The sequence below is a fragment of the Lagenorhynchus albirostris genome, chromosome 9, assembly GCF_949774975.1.
Source record: "Lagenorhynchus albirostris chromosome 9, mLagAlb1.1, whole genome shotgun sequence".
Classification (NCBI taxonomy): Eukaryota; Metazoa; Chordata; class Mammalia; order Artiodactyla; family Delphinidae; genus Lagenorhynchus; species Lagenorhynchus albirostris.
In genome coordinates this window covers 62,849,083-62,869,501 of record NC_083103.1, presented here as the reverse complement: position 1 = coordinate 62,869,501, position 20,419 = coordinate 62,849,083, and positions in this window count along the sequence as shown.

Here is a 20,419-nt window from a genome sequence, read left to right as displayed (position 1 = left end):
GAGAAATGGCATGAATCTAGGACCCTGGAAAGATGTTTAATCTCCAGGAATGAAGGAGACCTGTGAATGACCTAGGGGAGAGAGATGCCAATGCTGAAAATTTTTAGTTTTGTTAGTTCACGGTGATATCAGGTGCAAATCTCTGGGAGGGCAGGCAGCCTGCACAGGCGTTGGACTTACCCTAGCCTGTGAGTATCAGAATATCACAATTTTAACCTTATCTTTTCTGCATACATTCAGAGAACGTTTTTTGGTTTTGGTTTTTACTGTCTTCTATGTTCCAGTTATAGGAGCCACATTATTATTCTAGCACACGCTCTTATATTCTAACATGAAAGCCTATGGGTTCTAACCCAAATAATCTTATTCTATCATTTATGTGCTTCTAACTTTTCTTATTTATTTAGTAATATTTCTATCTCATTATAGAATTTATAAATGACGAATGCAGGATATTTGAAAACACAAAATACAATGTGGAACAAAACTTAGCCATAATTCAAATACTTAAAGATAAGCACTATTCTCTGTAATGACCAATATGGGAAAGGAATCTAAAAGAAGAGTGAATATATGTATATGTATAACTGATTTGCTTTGCTGTACAGCAGAAACTAACACAACATTGTAAATCAACTATGTTCCAATAAAAATTTTAAAAAAGAAGATAAGCACTATTAACATTTCGGTGTATGCACTTTTAGTTTCTTACTATGTATGTACATATTTACATTTTGTTTGGTAGTTTTTGGTTTTTTTCACTTAGTAATCTATTTGTGAAGCTATTTCAACATCGATGAATAATCTACATAATTATTTTGTCTCTATATTTTTTTATTATACAAGTACTATCTGTGCATTGTGTGAGCTTAGAAAATAGAGAAAAATTATACCAAAGGAAATAAGTCATCTAGAATTCTATCATCCAGAGATTAATTGCTTTTGATATTTTAGTCTATATCCTGGCAGTTTGTTTTTTAAAGTTCCATAAGTAATAAGTAAATGCATTCTTGCTATAATATTTCAAATAATAGATATATTTTAGTCATTTTTCTTTGCATGTAATAAAAAAATGGTTTTGTTGGGTTTTTGAGTAATGTATATATATTTTAATTAAATACAGGAAAGTATAAAAGAAGTCATAATTCACACCAAAACCCACCATCCAAAGGCAACTATTATTGGGACTTCCCTGGTGGCACAGTGAGTAAGACTCCACGCTCCCAATGCAGGAGGCCCAGGTGCAATCCCTGGTCAGGGAACTAGATCCCACATGCATGCCGTAACTAAGAGTTCGCATGTCACAACTATGGAGCCCACCTGCTGCAACTAACACCGAGGGCAACCAAATAAATAAATAAATATTTTTTAAAAGGCAACTATTATTAAAATTTTAGTAATTTTTCAGACCATTTTCTTTGCCATTACTGATAACTTTGTGTAAGTTGTTTCCTTAAATTTTCACAACATACCTAAGGGATAGATACTGTTATTATCCTGAATTTACAGATGAGAAACTAGGGCTTAGGTGGGTCACATTATGTGTCCAAGCTTCCACAGCCAATAAGCAGCAGATGTCAGAGCTGTGAGTGCATGTCTGTCTGATGCTGAAGCCTTGGATTTGACCCATTACATAACACTGCCTCTCAAATTTGTGTACCTGAGCTCATTTGATACAAGTTGTTTTGAAACTTTTTATAATTTGACAGTATGATGTAGAGATCTTTTCATGTCAATGAATTATAAAATATTTCATTACATTTTCGATAACTACAATATTACCTTGTATGGTATCCTAACATTTATTTAACTGATCTCCTAGATTTAGATTATTTCCTATTAGTTTTTCCTATTATAGTTAAGACTGCAGTATGAATTGTAGTACATTGCTAGTTCCTCTGAATTATTTCCTAATAATAAATTCCTGGAAGTGGAACTACTAGTCAAAAAGTATACATATTTTAAGGTTTTTGATGTATGCTGAAAATTTGAAAAGTCATAGTCATTTATACCAAAACGACCAGTGTAGGACAGTGCCCAGTGCCTACACCCTCTAGATAAGTGATATTGGCATTTCTTTTTCATTTCTTTGATTCTTATTCAGTTTGAATGCTTTGAATGTTAATTGCCTATTTGTATTTCTTTCTTTGTGAATCCCCTGTTCGTAATCGTTGCTTATTTTTCTATTAGAATGTTTGCTTATTTCTTCATTAGAATATAAAATCTCCTTTTACAATGAAGATTCCAACCCTTCAAGTATCATTTTGTTGCAAATTTATTTTTCCAAATTTCTCACCATTTATTTTATAATTTTGTCCTTTAAAAGACATTAAATATGATGACATTGTTTCACGTTGTTTTTTAAATTTTTTTTTAATTGAAGTACTGTATAGTTGATTTATAATGTTGTGTTAGTTTCAGGTGTACAACAAAGTGATTCAGTTATACACATATATATTCTTTTTCAGATTCTTTTTTATTTTACATTATTACAAGATATTGACTAGTTCCCTGTGCTATACAGTAGGAACTTGTTGTTTATCTACTGTATTTTATATATAGTAGTGTGTTGTTGTTAATCCCAAGCTCCTAATTTATCCCTCCCTGCCCCCCCCTTTGGTAGCCATAAGTTTGTTTTCTATGTCTGCAATTGTTTCACTTTTAATACACTGCAGTAATGCTTTCATAATTTGATTTTTCCACTTTATGGATAATTCCATTGTAAAATTCTCAGATTTCATCTTAATATTCTGAAAAAAATATTCTGGAAAAAATGCATTCAATTTGATTATAAGCCAGTTGACTCTACATTTGAGGGGTGGAGTCAATTATTCCTGTTTGTTTTAAATTAATAGACTGTTTTTTGAGCCCTTTAAGTTTGCAGAAAAATTTAGCAGAATGTACAGAGAGTTCCCACATACAGCCTCACACCCATCCTGGCCCCAGGCCCCCCTATTATTAACATCTTGCATAATTGTGGCACATTTGTTACAATTAATAAGCCAATGTTGGGCTTCCCTGGTGGATCAGTTGTTAAGAATCCACCTGCCAATGCAGGGGAGACGGGTTCGGGCTCTGGTCCCAGAAGATCCCGTATGCCGTGGAGTAACTAAGCCCGTGCACCACAACTACTGAGCCTGCGTGCCACAAATACTGAAGCCCACGCGCCTAGAGCCCGTGCTCTGCAACAAGAGAAGCCACTGCAATGAGATGCCTGCACGCCACAATGAAGAGTAGCCCCTGCTCGCCGCAACTAGAGAAAGCCCACCCACAGCAAGGAAGACCCAACACAGCCAAAAATAAATAAATAAAATAAGTTTATTAAAAAAGGTAAGTCAATGTTGATACATTATTATTAACTAAAGTCCATAATTTACATTAGGGTTCACTCTTTGTGCTGTACATTCTCTGAGTTTTGAGAAATACATAATGACATATATCCAGAGTTACAGAATCATGCAATAGTTTCACTGACCTAAAAATCCCCTGTGCTCCACCTGTTCATCCCTCCCTTCCCCCTAATTCCTGGCAACCACTGATTTTTTACTGTCTTTGTAGTTTTGCCTTTACCAGAATGTCTTAAAGTTGGAATCATGCACCTGCAGCCATTTGAGATTGACTTCTTTCATTTAGCAATATGCTTTCTAGTTTCCTCCAAATCTTTCTGCAGAATGATAGCTCGTTTCTTTTTATTGCTGAATAATATTTCATTGTATGGATGTACCACAGTTTATTTATACATTCACCTATTAACAGACATCTTGGTTGCTTCCAAGTTTTGGCAATTATAAATAAAATGGCTATAAAAATTTCTGTGCAGGTTTTTGTCTAGACCAGTTTTCAACTCATTTGAGTAAATATCAGGGAGTGTGAGTGCTGGTAAGGGTATGTTTAGTTTTGTAAGATATACCTTATTTTATTTATTTATTTATTTATTTATTTGTGGTACACGGGCCTCTCACTGTGTGGCCTCTCCCGTTGCAGAGCATAGGCTCCGGATGTGCAGGCTCAGCGGCCATGGCTCACGGGCCCAGCCGCTCCGCGGCATGTGGGATCTTCCCGGACCGGGGCACGAACCCACGTCCCCTGCAACGGCAGGCGGACTCTCAACCACTGCGCCACCAGGGAAGCCCTGATTTACCTTATTTTGATTGTAGTGTTTATGGTTATTTTTTTTCTATTTTATTAAATAGCCCAACACCATTACTATTAATCTCTTTACAGAAATAGTCTTTGGCTTCACAGAAGATGAAATCTGAACAAGTACCACAGATTGATGGGAAATCCGGAGAAAACAAATTAATAAAGACATTTCCCTTTCCTCTTCTGTTCTTGCTTTCTTAAAAAGCCAATAACGTCATGGGTAACTAATCAACCCTGTTTGCCTGGGACGTGGGACTTTTAGTGATCTAAACACCTTGTGACTGATAACAGCACTATGGTTCTAGATTGTAATATACAATGTAAATTGGATTCTGGGGATTCAGCTTTTGCTTTGGAAATTCTATTATGGCAGCTAGGCAGTTGTAAGATGTTGGCAGTTGTCTGTGATTTCATTGTGTTTATGTTTTGATCTTCAATTTACTGGTAATGTGGGCCTTGTATGAGGAAGTATTCTAATGGGCTTTATTAACTTACTGGATCTTTGGATAATAATAGAGACTTCTTTTTCTGGGTTACTGACTCATCCTGATTTGCTGGGAAATTTCCCAGTTTTAGCACTGAAAGTCCTGTATTCCTGGAAACTCCTCAGTCTTAGGTAAATAAGAAGGGTCTTGGATCACTTTCTTTTAGGTAGTTGACTTGCCTCTTTGCCTGTAGGGTTTTGACCAAAGGAGCGACATACTCATAATACATTTAAGGAAGATTTGTCTGGCGGTAGTAATCTGGACTGGAATGGAGTGAAGTTAGAGTCAGGGAAACCTATCTTCATACAAGGCAGCAAAAGCCTGAACCACTTCAGAAATGCAAAGGAAGGGGGAAAGATTTAGAGGATATTCTCTAGAATACTGGTTTTGCTTACTGTGGGGTAACTGCTTTTTTGAAGTTCACTAATAACCTCTTTACCACAATTTCAGCAGTCTTTTTAAAAATTCTCCTTAGTTTCACTTCTCTAATTCATTTCACATTATTTAAAAACCCTTGTTGAATCCCCCACCCCGCCTCCCTCGATCTAGCATCCTTCAACATCCTCATTTACTGAGACTTTTTTCATCCTGGTCACAGTGCTTCTTACTCCTCCCTCCTCTCTCTGCCCTAAATTCACACATCCTAGGCAAACGGCTCCCGTATAGAAGATCAACCCAACATCCTGAGTTCCCAGTTCCACGAACTCCTGACACCAATGCCCTTTGCCATCACCTTACTTAAGCTACTTGAGTTCTCCTTCGGGACCTTGACATCACCCACCATGGCTCCAACCCTTACATTATGTCGAGTCTTAAACTCCTCTGACCACCTCTTTCCACTCCAGCTTCATTCCTTTTCTTTTACTATTATCTCATTAAGATCTACAATTTATTGATTCTTCCATTTCTTTTCAATCTGTCAGTCTTCTGGCTTCAAGACCCATTCTATGTAGACTAAAGAGAGTCCAAAGGTCCAGACAGGTTAAATGACCATGCTTTTTCTAAAAATATAGAGAAACTGGTCAACTTAACCTTTCTTTCAGTGTCTAGGAAAACTTTTCAGGATTTTGCAAAGTCTTAAGGACATCATTTTGAAGACCATCATCATACTGAAAATCTTAGAAATATTGGTTAATTAATGGAGAGTTTGGTTGAGAGAATACCAAGCACACTAGTTTTTACAATACTTTCTTTTCCATTAATTATTTAGAGTAAAACAAAATAAAGAAGAGCAAGTAACATTCCAGAAGCCTAAACTTTCTAAAAAATTCTTGGAAAATGTCATATGTTGTTGGCAAAAATGGTTTCCTTTCCTGGAAAAGAGAGGAAGAAGGGGTGGTCATCAGAGTTACTTGAATTAAACTGAACATGCAGCAGTGAGTGAGAAGCAGTAGGAAGATGTTTTGTGCGCGGCTGCTGTATTAGTTTCCTGTAGCTACTATAACAAACTGCCACGAGCTGGGTGGCTTAAAAGAATCTCACAGAAAGTAGATTATTCTCTCACTGTTCTGGTGGCCAGCAGGGCCACTTTCCCTGTGGGAGCGGGCTGCATGGGAGAATCAGTTCCGTGCCTCTTCCAGCTTCCGATGGCTTCCAACGTTCCTGAGCCTGTGCTGTGTCACTCTGATTTTCAAGGCCAGAATCTTCAAATCTCTCTGTTCTATCTTCACATCACCTTCTCTGTGTGTCAAATATCCCCCTGCTTCTCTTTATGAGGACACTTGTGATTGAATTTAGGACTCACTCTCATAACCCAGGATAATCTCCTCACCTCAAGATCCTTAACTTAATCACACTGGCAAAGAAACCTTTTCCGAATAGGGCAACATTTTCGGATTCCAGCGATATCTTTGGGCAGCCGTTATCCAGCCTGTTAGAGCAGCATCATTGGGCAGGATGGAGTTTCCCTGAATCAACAGGAAGAAGAGATGAGGAGAGTCTTCCAAGGGCACCAACCCTCAAGTCAGTTCCATTTCCTGGAAAAAACCACGGTAGGTGGAGTCAATATATTGGATCAGGGAGAAGAAAAAGACAATGACCGTGAGGAAACTAAAGTACAGATTTCGGACTTCTTGTCAGTTTAGAGCTTGAGTGTTCTGCAGGTATACTGTGGGTTACAAATTTTTTAAGCTGCTGAATACTCAACTGTGAATGTGCCTGAGATGGCAGGATTTAGAAGTGGAGCCCACAGCTGTGGTCCAAGACAAGAGCTAGAGGCACAAGTGGATCAGAGGCCACTGGCAGAGGCCACAGATAGAAGCTCCAGCAGAAAGATTCCTAATCTTGCCAACAGCCATGAGTGAAGTGGAGGGCATTCAAAAGATAGGGTCTTTGGTGGCACAGAGAATCTTCAGCTGTAACAGTCTATCTACTGATTTAATGCTAGTTATTGATTATATTTTACCAATTAAGCTTTTTGATAACCTTGCTTTAAGTTGCCTCGCAAGGGGTTGAGCCAGACCTGCCGGTCTCTTCATGTGCTATTCTCAGGAGTGTAGGAGGGGAAGTAAGCTGATAGGGGTGATAATCTTTAATAGGTGACTGGTGACTAGAGGACTTTATGGACAGAGTATGCCAAATATAACTGTTGCATGTGTACACCCTTCTGAAGGTTAAGTCTGTCATCTGACTAATTTGGGTGATTTATAGGGATGGTATACTTTTCTTTGAGAGGATAGAGAATTTGGGAAGGTTCAAGTAGATGAGCCTGAAAGGTTGGGTGTGGGTGGGGACACTTGCTTCAGCCACCTCTCCCCACCAAAAGGAACCATGGTAGAAGCTCAAGCTCTTAATTCAAATGTCTTCAGAGATGACTGAGCTGGAGTTCCCCAGCCACAAACAGGAGATGCCTCAAGTGAGCGGTAAGGGCGAAACTCTGTAGGTGGCACTGAGGTTTTCGCCCAGGTCTCACCCCTGCACTGGGCATTTCCTCCAGACAGAGGCCCTGCTTCAAGAGTGAGCACTGTGGGCTGTGCTTTTGCTGCCCTCAAAGGGGCTCAGGTATTTTCTGAGTAAGATGGAGAAAGATTTGATGACTAAGGGAAGCAGAAAGGGGGCAGTGATGGTCATAGGCCCCACGTTGGGACATTCCAACCATGAAGTTAAGAAGAAGGGAGCTGACAGCCACTGGGAGGGAGGAGGAAGAGGACAAAGGAGACACAGAGCTTTGGGACAGTTTATGAACTTCATCTAACATTAGGTGCCAGAGAAAGAAAGAGGAAGGGATCTCCCCTTTACCAATCTCTCTCTTCCCCTATTGATGCCAAAAACTCGGCCCCTGCGCACCAGTGCTGAATTGAATCTTGGAGACAGAGTTGTGGGTGAAGTATTAGAAAGAATAGCTTTATTGATTTGCCAGGCAAAGGGGGGCATAGCAGACTCATGCCTCAAAAACTGTGTGTCCCAACCTGGTGGGGGATTTGGTGAGGAGTTTTTTAGCAGTGGTTCAAGGGCAGGGTTGCTGATAATGATCAGGGTGTGTGCAGGGATTGCACTCCTTTAACCTAGCCTCCTGATGAGTTTCTCTGGTTCCTTTAATCTGGCCTTTGGAACTCAGGGAAGGTATGGAGGCTGGAATCTATTCCCTACCAACAAGAAATGGGGGACACAGAAAGGCTTCTGTGTCCAGGAGCCACACAGGGTCCTGCTCAGTTTCACTATTATCTACTTTTGCATCCCTAACTTGCATTCTATTTCAACACTAAGTAATTCTAATGAGAAAATACATGTGATAATGCTTTCTGAGCTTAAAGCCATAAGTAATAATCAATAGCATTTATTGAGAATTATTGACCTAAGCACTTTACATTCATCTCATTTAATCCTAAGAACAATTTATTGTGCCCCTGGCTCTTGCCTTGGACCACAGCTGTGGGCTCCACTTCTAGTTATGCCATCTAAAGCACACTCTCATTGAATGTTCAGCAGCTTAAAAATTTTGTGACCTTACAGCCTACAGGCAGAACTCAAACTCTAAACTGATAAGAAGGCCAAAATCTGTACTTTAGTTCCCTCTGGGTTGTTGTCTTGTTTTTTTTTTCCTCCCTTGACACTTAGTGAAATCAAGGTTAAGGAATTTGCCCAAGGACGTATAGATAGTAAATGGTAGAGTGGGGATTTGAACCCTTCTAGCTCCAGAGCGCAAACTTTAGCCATTTTGCTATACTGTCTCGCCAAATAAATACCTGTTGAAGTATTTATTTTCAACTTCACTAAATACGAGTAAATGTGGATAGAACACAGACACCAGCAGAACTCAGATTTGATTAAAAACAACAACAATAAGAGCAACCTAGTATGTAATGGATGAGAACAAGTCAATGCAAAGTCACTTTAAGGAAGCAAAATGGTACCCAGTCCAAAATCAGGAACCTTGGCTCCCAAGTCTCTCCTTCCCAGGCAGAGTCTTAGGGTGGACTCACTCATCCCAGGTCTTCATGAAATGCCCAGAAGCTAGGGTGCCCATCTCTCAATTTCACTGCCTCGAAGGCTCTGCTCTCTTCTCCTGCAGTAGCTCCCAGTGACACTCTCTGGTCATGGGCTTCAACACTGACCAACTGAGTTCAGGCCTCCTGTCCCCAGCCACACAGTCCTGCTTGCTGAGACTGCTTGCCCTGAAGTGTGGGGAGTACTGGGCAGGCAGAGATATAACTACTGTCCTCACAAACAGGTTAATCTTGCGTTTGGGCTTTCATAGCCTCCCTACAGTCAGATTTTTATTAGGTGTATTTCCTCAGTTTCTCAAAGAGCTTGGGCAAGGAACTGGGGGAGGCCTTCCCTTCAGCCTGAGTTAGAGAATATTTGAGATACTCTACTCAGTGTCTGACTAAAGGGAATTCCTCCCTATTAATTGTCAACTACTGTGCTAGGACTGAGCTAGAACATCTGATGCCTTTTCTGACTTGAGGAGAGTCCTTTCATCTGGGTCATTACCTAGAGATAAGGGAAAGTTTCTCCGCCCTGGAACTTCCACTCCTTCTAACACATCCAAATACTGGTGCTTCTACCCATTAACCCCATGATCTTGGACCTTGCACCTTCAAGCATCAATCTCCTTACCTGTAAAAATGGTGGCGGTAGGGGGAAGATTATTTTCAAGATTGATGGGAGGACTAAAAATTACCTGATAGTGTATAGATCTGGTATGTAGATAAAGTACATATGATTGGTATTCATTAAATGCAAACCTCCCTTCCCTAATATTAACTTATACTTTCTCAAAAAAACAAGAAATTAATTCATATCTCTTTGAAACTAAGTATGTAGAGTGCCTAATATATAATAGAAACTCAATAAATTCTTGTCATATAAATGTATAAATTTTGGATATTTCAAAACAGGGTCACAACCCATAGACAAAGAACAGGTGATCAATTTCATGCTTTGCAAGATGGAACTGAGAGGTTGGCTTACCCCCAAACATTTTCTCTCCTGCTTGACTTGAAATTCCTATTATTAAGATCATGACAGGGACTTCCCTGGCCGTCCAGTGGTTAAGAGTCCACACTTCAAATGCAGGGGGTGCGAGTTCAATCCCTGGTTGGGGAACTAGGATCCCACATGCTGTGCTGCGTGGCCAGAAAAAGAGATCATGACATAGAGATCATCATTCATTCAACAAGCATGGATTGAGAACCCTACCGTGCACCACTTGTGGGGTTACAAAGACTAAGTCATATGTTCCTCTGCTGAGAGGGTTCATAATTTACAGAAGAAACTAACCATGAATACAAAAGGGTTACTATGCTATGTGTTAACTGCATTGATGAACAAAAGTAAGGACATTTCCCCCCAGAAATTTGTAGCTAATGTGCATAAATTTTTTTCATAAATGAGTCTTACAACCCTTTTCTACTAGAATATTAATAAAAATTATAGGGCTCAAATTCAAAGGCTTTAGGTTTAGGCTTTATGTTTTTCCTTTTCCTGGAATTCTCTTCTTCCCCTGAAAAACTACTTATCCTTACGCATGCAATTTAAACCTCCAACATGAAGTCCACCAAACACTTCCAGATTGTTGTCATCTTTTTTTTTTTTTTTGCGGTACGCGGGCCTCTCACTGTTGTGGCCTCTCCCGTTGCAGAGCACAGGCTCCGGACACGCAGGCTCAGCGGCCATGGCTCACGGGCCCAGCCGCTCCGCGGCATGTGGGATCTTCCCAGACCGGGGCACGAACCCGTGTCCCCAGCATCGGCAGGCGGACTCTCAACCACTGCGCCACCAAGGAAGCCCTGTTGTCATCTTTTCACACTTTTTCACACTTTTCACACTTTTGTTCTTCTTACTCTGGCTATTCAGTAAAATCCTTGAGGAAGTTATAGAAATTTTGTATATCTGAGTCCCGCTCAGATTTACTAAATTAGGTAGGACATAAGAATTTATAGTTTTGGGTGATTGGGATTGACATGTATACACTGATGTGTATAAAATTGATGACTAATAAGAAACTGCAGTATAAAAAAACAAACAAAGAAAAAAACAATACTAAACTTTCTTTGGGTTATTTGTATGGAAATATGTTAATATAAATGTTTCAGACATTACATGAAATTTCTAAAAATCTTAAAAAAAAAAAAAAAGAACTTGTAGTTTTAAAAAATTCACCAGTGGTTCTCATTCTGGAGCTAAGACTATCTGATCATAGCATTTATTTGCATCATAACATAACTGGAATATGAATTACTGGAGTATAAAGGCTGTACTGCTTCCATTTTGTTTCCTCAGCTCATAGCATGTTGCAAGCACTCAGTAAATGTTTGTTGAATATATTGAATGAATTAGTTAGTAGATAGAGCTGGAAAATATCTGATGTGGCAGAATGAGTTTTAATGAAGGACTCTTTCTAGAAGGGCAGGACAAGAGTGGTGTGGGTGCGTGGCATCAAGTGAGGTATGAGTCCAGAAGAGGAAGTCTAGAGGGAATAGGGTCTCAAGGGCACTGAAAGAAAGACGTGTGTCAAAGATCAACTCAGCTTGATCTACGTTCCTTTGATATAAGGTTGCCCCACCCAACTGAAAAAAGTTCATGGGACAACACGGCAATTAAACTGAATGGTAGCCGTTTGTGAGCACTTACTAGGCGCCAGTCTTTACACTAAGCACTTGGTAAAAATGACTTAATTGAAAACCGTTACTGTCACCCTTGATAAAGGAATGCCATCTAGGAGAGAATAAGTAACTTGTTCAAGGTTATACAGCCAATAAGTGTTGGAAGCTAGATTTGGACCCCGGTTTGGCTGCCTCCAGAACTCGTGCTTTTGTGCATCACACCACATAGCCCCTTTCCTCAAATCCATCTTCTACATAGCCTCTGGTCTAAGTGACTCCCTACAATCATGGCAAATTTTACCACGTCTTCAAAGCTTAAAATAATTCCTTGGCTCTCCAGCATCTCGAGGATGTGTTAGGAAATGGAGTATCTGGCAGAACAAAGTAAAGAGGTAATTGAGTAAGATGGGTGGTACTGATTTCCAAAAGCAGCAAGTTAACTTGAAATTTACTTCAGGAACATAAAGGCTGTGGAGGAGAAGGAACAGAGCAACATTAAATCAAGACCTGGATTGTCTGAGGGAAAAAAAATCCTCAGATTCACTTCTGTATCTACCAAAGCTTTACTCCAAACTTCTCATGATTACACACGCACACAGAGAACCTGTGTGATGCTGCTAGATACTAACTTTTCAACAAATAGATAGAATAGTAAGATCAGAAAGGTATATTTAATCAGGGTGAGCTATTTTTACTTATAACACTTCTGACATGAAATGTATGGGTTTTTTCCTCACACCAACCAACTCTCTGGACACCAGCTGAGTGTCCTATGATTTGTTCTCTTCTGACACTAACATATCTGGAGTTAGTGTCAGACCCACAGGTTTCAGGGCTCAGTCCCATAAGACTGCCCTCACTTCAGAGACCAGTCACAAGTATCAGATCACCTGTCTCTGACCAACTGGCTATAAATTAGTGCTTCCCACTACCCTTTCCTCAGGTTCAATAATTTGCTAGAATGGCTCCCAGAACTCGGGAAATCACTTTACTTCTGTTTACTGATTTATTATAAAGGATACAAATGAACAGCCGGATGAAGGGGTACATAGTGCAAGGTCCAAAAGGGTCCTGAGGGCAGGAGCTTCTGTCCCCATGGAGTTTGAGGCCCCTCTCAGCACCTCGATGTGCTCACCAACTTGGGAGCTATCGAAACCCCATTGTTTAGGAGTTTTTAGGAAGGTTTCATTATGTAGGCATGATTGATGAAATCACCAGCCATTGGTGATTGAACTCAGTCTTAAGCCCTCTCGCCTGCCTGGAGGTTGGGGATTGAGGCTAAAAATTCCAAGCTTCTAATCAAGGCTTGGTCTTTCTGGCCACCACCCCTATCCTGAAGATTTCTGCAGGCTTCCAAACACCAGTCATTTCACTAGCATATAAAAGACACTCACCTCTCCAAGGAGCTATGTGCCAGGAACTGGGGACAAAGACCAAATATTTTTGTTTGTTTGTTTGTTTTGTTTTTGTTTTTTGCTGTACACAGGCCTCTCACTGTTGTGGCCTCTCCCATTGCAGAGCACAGGCTCTGGACGCGCAGGCTCAGCGGCCATGGCTCACGGGCCCAGCCGCTCCGCGGCATGTGGGATCTTCCCGGACCGGGGCACGAACCCGTGTCCCCTGCATCAGCAGGCGGACTCTCAACCACTGCACCACCAGGGAAGCCCCAAATATTTCTTTTTAATTGTTGTTGCTGTTGTTATTATTGTTGTTATTATACCACAAGGGAGACCACTGCAGAGAAAGAGTACTGCTTTCTGCTCTCTGGTGATGTTAAATATGAGGGAATCATCCTGAAACCTGAGACAGAAAGTTCATATAAATCACTGAAATCCTAGTACAGTGTCTGTTGACCCAATTTACGGTACACATCACATCACAAGATATACTTGCTTTCTGTGCTGTGGAAAAAGGGTAATGCAAGAGGCTCTGCAACTTTTAGCAGTTTAGTCTGTACGTGGAGTCTGTATTTCCTCCCTTGCTTTTTATGTTACATGGACTTGTCTCATGATGGCACCATTGTGACATGTGTACAGGCTGGTCACACCCTGTTCAACTGTTACGTGTATTTCAAGCCTTCTGTCCTGGTGGACCAGCCCAAAGCTTACCTGATTCCCCCTGACTTTAGAATGGCAGGTGGATAGTGAGGCTTCTCCCCAGGAGATTCCAGCTTCTGTTATTTCCACCATTAACTTTAGCCACTCATCTTCAGTTAAAATTGGTAACTCACACATACGTATATACAAATTCGTGAGCAGCTTTGTATGGTTTAAACTTATGTTTGACTATCATCTCAGCCACTGTCTCTATTGTTATGGACACTTACACCACATTACTCCTAAACGACTTGTGTTATTTTTTTTAATTTTTATTGGAGTATAGTTGTTTTACAATGTTGTGTTAGTTTCAGGTGTACAGCAAAGTGAATCAGTTATACAAATACATACATCCACTCTTATTTAGATTCTTTTCCCATATAGCTCATTACAGAGTTTTGAGTAGAGTTCCCTGTGATATACAGTAGGTCCTCATTTGTTATCTATTTTATATATAGTAGTGTGCGTATGTCATACTTGTGTTATATTGTTCTTATGTTTTATTTGGTTCTTCTTTTGGGGGTTTCTTTTCTGTTGTTTTATTTCTTAGTGCATATGGTTTAAATTTGTGTGTCTGAGACACTGTTGAAAAAAGTTCATTTTACATTTGAATGGCTTATAAATAATATGATTTTAGTTGACATTTATTAAAATAAATCAAAGAGAAGAGTGAGTTCTTGGGTTTGTATGAAATCAGTTTTCTCGTGGCATTTTACTCACGTAACATATGAATATCTAAACAAGAGCATTCCTGTACTCAACAATTAGCAGCATATCCTTTACTAAATTCTTATTGAGGACTTACTGTGGGTCGAAGCTCACAGGACACGCAAGACGCTGCGTGCCTAGAGTTAAGAAGAGAGCAACACTTCCTATCACTCTTCTGTTTAAAATCCTTGAAGGACCTCAGGTCCAAGTCTGAAGGAGGCTGGAAAGGAGAGAGGAGGCTTTAAGAAATCACACGAGGCTGTGCCTCTGGTCCTCTCTTTTGACCTCTTTGCTCTGTCTGAGTACCTCTGGTTCATGTCCCATATTAATTATTCCTGGTTTTTCCTCTCAACTTTGAATTAATCTGGGATTCCCCCCGGGCCTTCACTTTCAAATCCTCTCAGTTCTATTTCCTGTACGTTATAGGGAAGCCCCACCCCACCCATAACCAGACCCAGCTTCTGGAACTATAGTCCCAGAATGACATCCTAGATCCCACTTGCCTGGGAGAGTTCAGACATGTTCCATAGCTTTGAAATTAAAATTCCTTAGTTTAGCACACAAGCCCTTTTAAGATCTGTCACCTGCTCATCTTTCTAGCTTTGTCTCTGGCCATCCTTCAACTTGTATGTTACGTTTCAGTCATATTGAATTTCTTGAGCAGTTTCTGGCGCAAGTAATTTAATTTCCCATCTCAGTGTTGGCACATGGCATGCTTGCTTCTCATAAATAGCTCATGTTTTACCCCAGTTCCCTAGCTATTTCTTTCTCTTAACCTCAAAGCTAGTTTCAAGGGTCCCATCTCCGAAGAAGTCCCAGTCTGATTTAGATGCTTTTCCTCTAAGCCAGGGGTCCCCAACCCCTGGGCCGCAGAGCGGTACCGGTCCACAGCCTTTTAGGAACCAGGCCGCACATCAGGAGGTGAGCGGCTGGCAAGCCAGCAAATCTTCATCTGCCTCTCCCTATCGCTCCGTTACTGCCTGAACGATTGCTCGCATCATTGCTTGAACCATCCCCCTGCCCCTCCATGGAAAAATTGTCTTCCATGAAACGGGTCCCTGGTGCCAAAAAGGTTGGGGACCACAGCTCCAAGCCATAGCATTTATCACACTGCAGCAATTGTTTTACTTATCTGTCTCCCACTTTCTCCCAGATTTTGAAAGAGGTCACTATGTCTTATTAGCTCATAATAGGCACTTGTTAAGTGATTATTGAATAAATCAATGAATGAATAAGTGAATAAATGAATTTACTGCCTAATACACCTATTTTTCAAAGCCTTCTAGGAGGTACAGGTAGGTATGAATTGTAAACAAACAATAATACTACACTTCAATATAAGAGGTGAGGGGTAGAGAGGTCATCAATTGAAAAACCATGTCTATTCTTTTTTTCCTAGACATGAGCAAGGGTCTAATAAGTGTCCATTGCTGAATCAAGATATATCCAAATGTTACCAAAACCAATGATCAATTCAGTCAATTCCAGGATTCATCAGCAAGCTAACAATTATTGAGTATCTATTACATGCAAATCACAGCTTAATCTGTAAGAAGGTCACAATTTAGTGAGGGGGCGTACATGTACAAAAATAACCCCGAGACAAGGCAGACTGATAATCATATTAGAGTTTCAAACAGCATTCTATGGGATTCTCATGGAAAACAAGATGAATTCTGATCAGAATTAATCAAGTCAGCAATTTATGGGATGTGCACAGACTGAAAATCAGGGCAACCCGCTAATTAATGTCAGACAGACTAAATAGTGGACTGAGTAATATCTATTACGCATCAGCTGAGTAATATCTATTACTCATCAGCTGGTTATTTTGCTATTTGACGGCCTTAAACTCTGAGTGATACGGAAGTGAGTGAGTAGAAAAAGGAAGTGTGGCAGGACCCAGAGAGAAGGAATTATTCTTGTGAAAGAAGGAAGCAGAACCACAGGCAGGAGAGAAAGGGGTAAAGATTGTTTTGATTATGGGTGTAGCATTTTCTTTTTTTTCTTTTTTTTAAAAGACTTTTATTTTTTTATATATATATTTAAAAATTTTATTGAAGGATGGTTGATTTACAGTGTTGTGTTTAATTTCTGCTGTACAGCAAAGTGACTCAGTGATACATATATATATATTCTTTTTCATATTCTTTTCCATTATGGTTTATCACAGGATATTGAATATAGTTCCCTGTGCTATACAGTAGGACCTTGTTGTTTATCCATCCTATACATAATAGTTTACATCTGCTAATCCCAAACGCCCAGTTCTTCCCTCCCCCACCTCTCCTCCCCCTTGGCAACAGCAAGTCTGGTCTCTATATCTGTGTGTCTGTTTCTGTTTCATAGATATCTTCTTCTGTGTCATATTTTAGATCCACATATGTGATATCATATGATATTTGTCTTTTCTGACTTACTTCACTAGTATGGTAATCTCTAGATCCATCCACGTTGCTGCAAATGGCATTATTTCATTCTTTTTAATGGCTGAGTAATGTTCCATTGTATATATATACCACATCTTCTTTATCCATTCGTCTGTTGATGGACATTTAGGTTGTTTTCACACCCTGGCTATTGTAAATAGTGCTGCAATGAACATAGGGGTGCATTTATCTTTTTTTTTAAATTTTTTAAAAATTTATTTATTTTATTTATTTTTGGCTGCACTGGGTCTTTGTTGCTGCACGTGGGCTTTCTCTAGTTGGGGCAAGTGGGGGTTACTCTTTGTTGCGGTGCACAGGCCTCTCATTGTGGTGGCTTCTCTGGTTGCGGAGCACAGGCTCTAGGCAAGTGGGCTTCAGTAGTTGTGGCACGCGGGCTCAGTAGTTGTGGCACACGGGCTCTAGAGCGCAGGCTCAGTAGTTGTGGTGCATGGGCTTAGCTGCTCCATGACATGTGGGATCTTCCTGGACGAGGGATCGAACCTGTGTCCCTCTGCATTGGCAGGCGGATTCTTAACCACTGCACCACCAGGGAAGTCTTGCTTGTATCTTTTTGAGGAACCTGGGTGTACATTTTCTTGAATCTCTTTTGTTCCAAGAATAGGGAAAGGAAGGGAAAAAGAGCCAACCATAGAACCAAAGGACGGCTTAGCATCAAAATAAGGAGAAAACAAAGAGAACCGAAGCAGAAATAACTTGTTCACATGGGAATTATGCTATGGTACCACCGGTTATAAAATGTTGATACCAGGAACATTTTAGTGATGATATACATAAAAGGGTAGAGGAGACATGGTTGTAGATATAAGTCTAAGAAAAAAAGTTTGTTATCATGGTCATTGTTAGAACTGTTCATTTACTCTCTCTCTCCACTAATGTACATGGAAATTTTGCACTTCCCACCTCTTTGGAAGACTGATGTGGCTACATGACTTTCTTTGGACAATAAAATGTGAGTAGAAGTGACAAGCAGGGGTTTCCCTTGTGGCACAGTGGTTGGGAATCCGCCTGCCAATACAGGGGACACGCGTTCAATCCCTGGTCCGGGAAGATCCCACATGCTGTGGAGCAGCTGAGCCTGTGCACCACAACTACTGAGCCTGCGCTCTAGAGCCCGTGAGCCACAACTAGTGGGCCCACGTGCCACAATTACTGAAGCCTGTATGCCTAGAGCCTGTACTCTGCAACAAGAGAAGCCACCGTAATGAGAAGCCCACACACAGCAATGAAGAGTAACCCTCGCTTGCTGCAACTAGAGAAAGCCCCTGCACAGCAACGAAGACCCAACGCAACCAAGATAAATAAATAAATTTATTTTTTAAAAAAAGAAGTGACAAACATGTACAGGGAATGAGAAAGACTTTTTCAGCAACTGAGACTTTGAGTGTAAGTATAAGTTAACCTATTTTACTAATACAAGTACCCAGAGATGAAAAGATTGTTAACATTTATGCAAAAAAATGAAAAAGAGATTTGTGAGACAAGTCAAAGGAGTACCATAAGTGATGTAAATAATACAATGAAAGATAAACTAGAATATCTGGGAATTGTAAAAGATGTATGGTTCCCTAGGGACAGGACAGGAATAAAGACGCAGACATAGAGAATGGACTTGAGGACATGGGGAGGGGAAAGGGAAGTGAGAGAGTAGCATTGATATATATATATACTACTGAATGTAAAATAGAGAGCTAGTGGGAAGCAGCTGCATAGCACAGTGAGATCAGCTTGGTGCTTTGTGACCACCTAGAGGGGTGGGATAGGGAGGGTGGGAGGGAGACACAAGAGGGAGGGGATATGGGGATATATGTATACATATAGCTGATTCACTTTGTTATATAGCAGAAACTAACACACCATTGTAAAACAATTATACTCCAATAAAGATGTTTAAAAAAAAAGTATTGTTCCTTTTTTGTCTTCTAATACTTTATCTGTATGTCTGTCTCTTTGTAATATTCTTCTTCATACACAGCATCCACTTCTATGGTTTCAACTACTGCCTCTGTGTGAATGATTTTAAAGACTCTATGTATCTGGTCCTGACAGTCATATTCTCATTTCTAACTGCGTACAAAGATGTGCTCATCTTAGAGGATTTCCAGTAAAACTATTCAGACATGTTCATATCTAAAAATGAAACTATGAAACTCCCCAGCACACCAACCCTCCCCTTAAGAAATACCCTTCCACCCTTGGTGGTGACCTAAGATTGCTTCCTTTTCTTTTCTTGTTTCTTTGATCTCTTCTTCAAAATGCCTCTCAGATTTCAAAACGCACTCAGCTCACACCTCAGCTATTCTAGTCCAAACTTACTTAACTAACACCTGGACCACTGTCACCATCTAATCTCCCCTCCAAACCATCCTGCGCACTGGTCCCTGACCATCCTGCGCACTGGTCCCTGACCACTCTTCCCTCCCCAAGAATCCTCTCCTAATCCTCAGTCTCATGTCCAGCACCCTCCATAATGTGCCCATCCAGCCCTCCCAGCTCTTGTGTTCAGGACTGCATGTTAGCTGTGCTATGAACCGCTCCACTCATTCCTACCTCCCTACTTGATTAATGATTTTACTTCTAACTTGGTAAATGTGCTCACTTGTATCTTCCCACTCAAAAACCCCACCCATCCTTAAGACTCATCTTAAATTCCATTTCTTCCTTCGGGAGGCTTACCCAACAAATTCCACCCAAACAGTTCTCTCTCTCTTTTTCCACCCACATAGCACTTAGTCACAAAGTTCTAAGTTCTAAATAGTATAGAATCCAATTTCATGGTTGAGGTTCAGAGACTTGGCCAATCCTTCAACCAGTTAGTGACAGCTAGGACTAGATACCCAGGTGTCCTGGCTTTAGTTTTCTTTCCACTACACTTTAGTGCATTTTCTATACCAACTAATGTATTTTAGAGTTTAATTCTATCCAGTCTTTCACTTTATTTAATGTTTATAAATCATGCATCCCTGATTAGATTACTAGTAGCTTAAGAATATTGAGTTCAGTCCATATTAGGTGACAAGCCCTTATTTTTAGGTTTCTGAGGCCGAGGTTCAGAGTAAGGTTGAACTGCAGAGCTAAGCCATTAAACCAATAAGTTTTGGAACAATTGGGAATCAGCCAGGAACACAAATAGAACATTGGAGAAAAAAGTAAGATAGTAATTTAAGGTCAGGAGCTTAGAAGACTAGAGTCAGGAGATTTTAGGGTGATTCCAAAGTACCAACTCCTTGATTGAATTACAGGTAATCAGAGAGTTACAAGTTCCTTACTCAGCTCCTAGAATAGGGGGAATAAAGAGAAGGAAAGAAAAAAGACTCTCACCAGAGATCCCCACAAATCTCTCCTGTCTAGAGAAGGTGACCCTAGAAGAGGACACCAAGCATGAGAAAGCCTGATTTAAAAAAAATAAGATATAATTGACATACAGCAATATATTAGTTTCAGGTATACAATATCATGATTTGATATTTGTGTGTATTGCAAAATGGTCACCA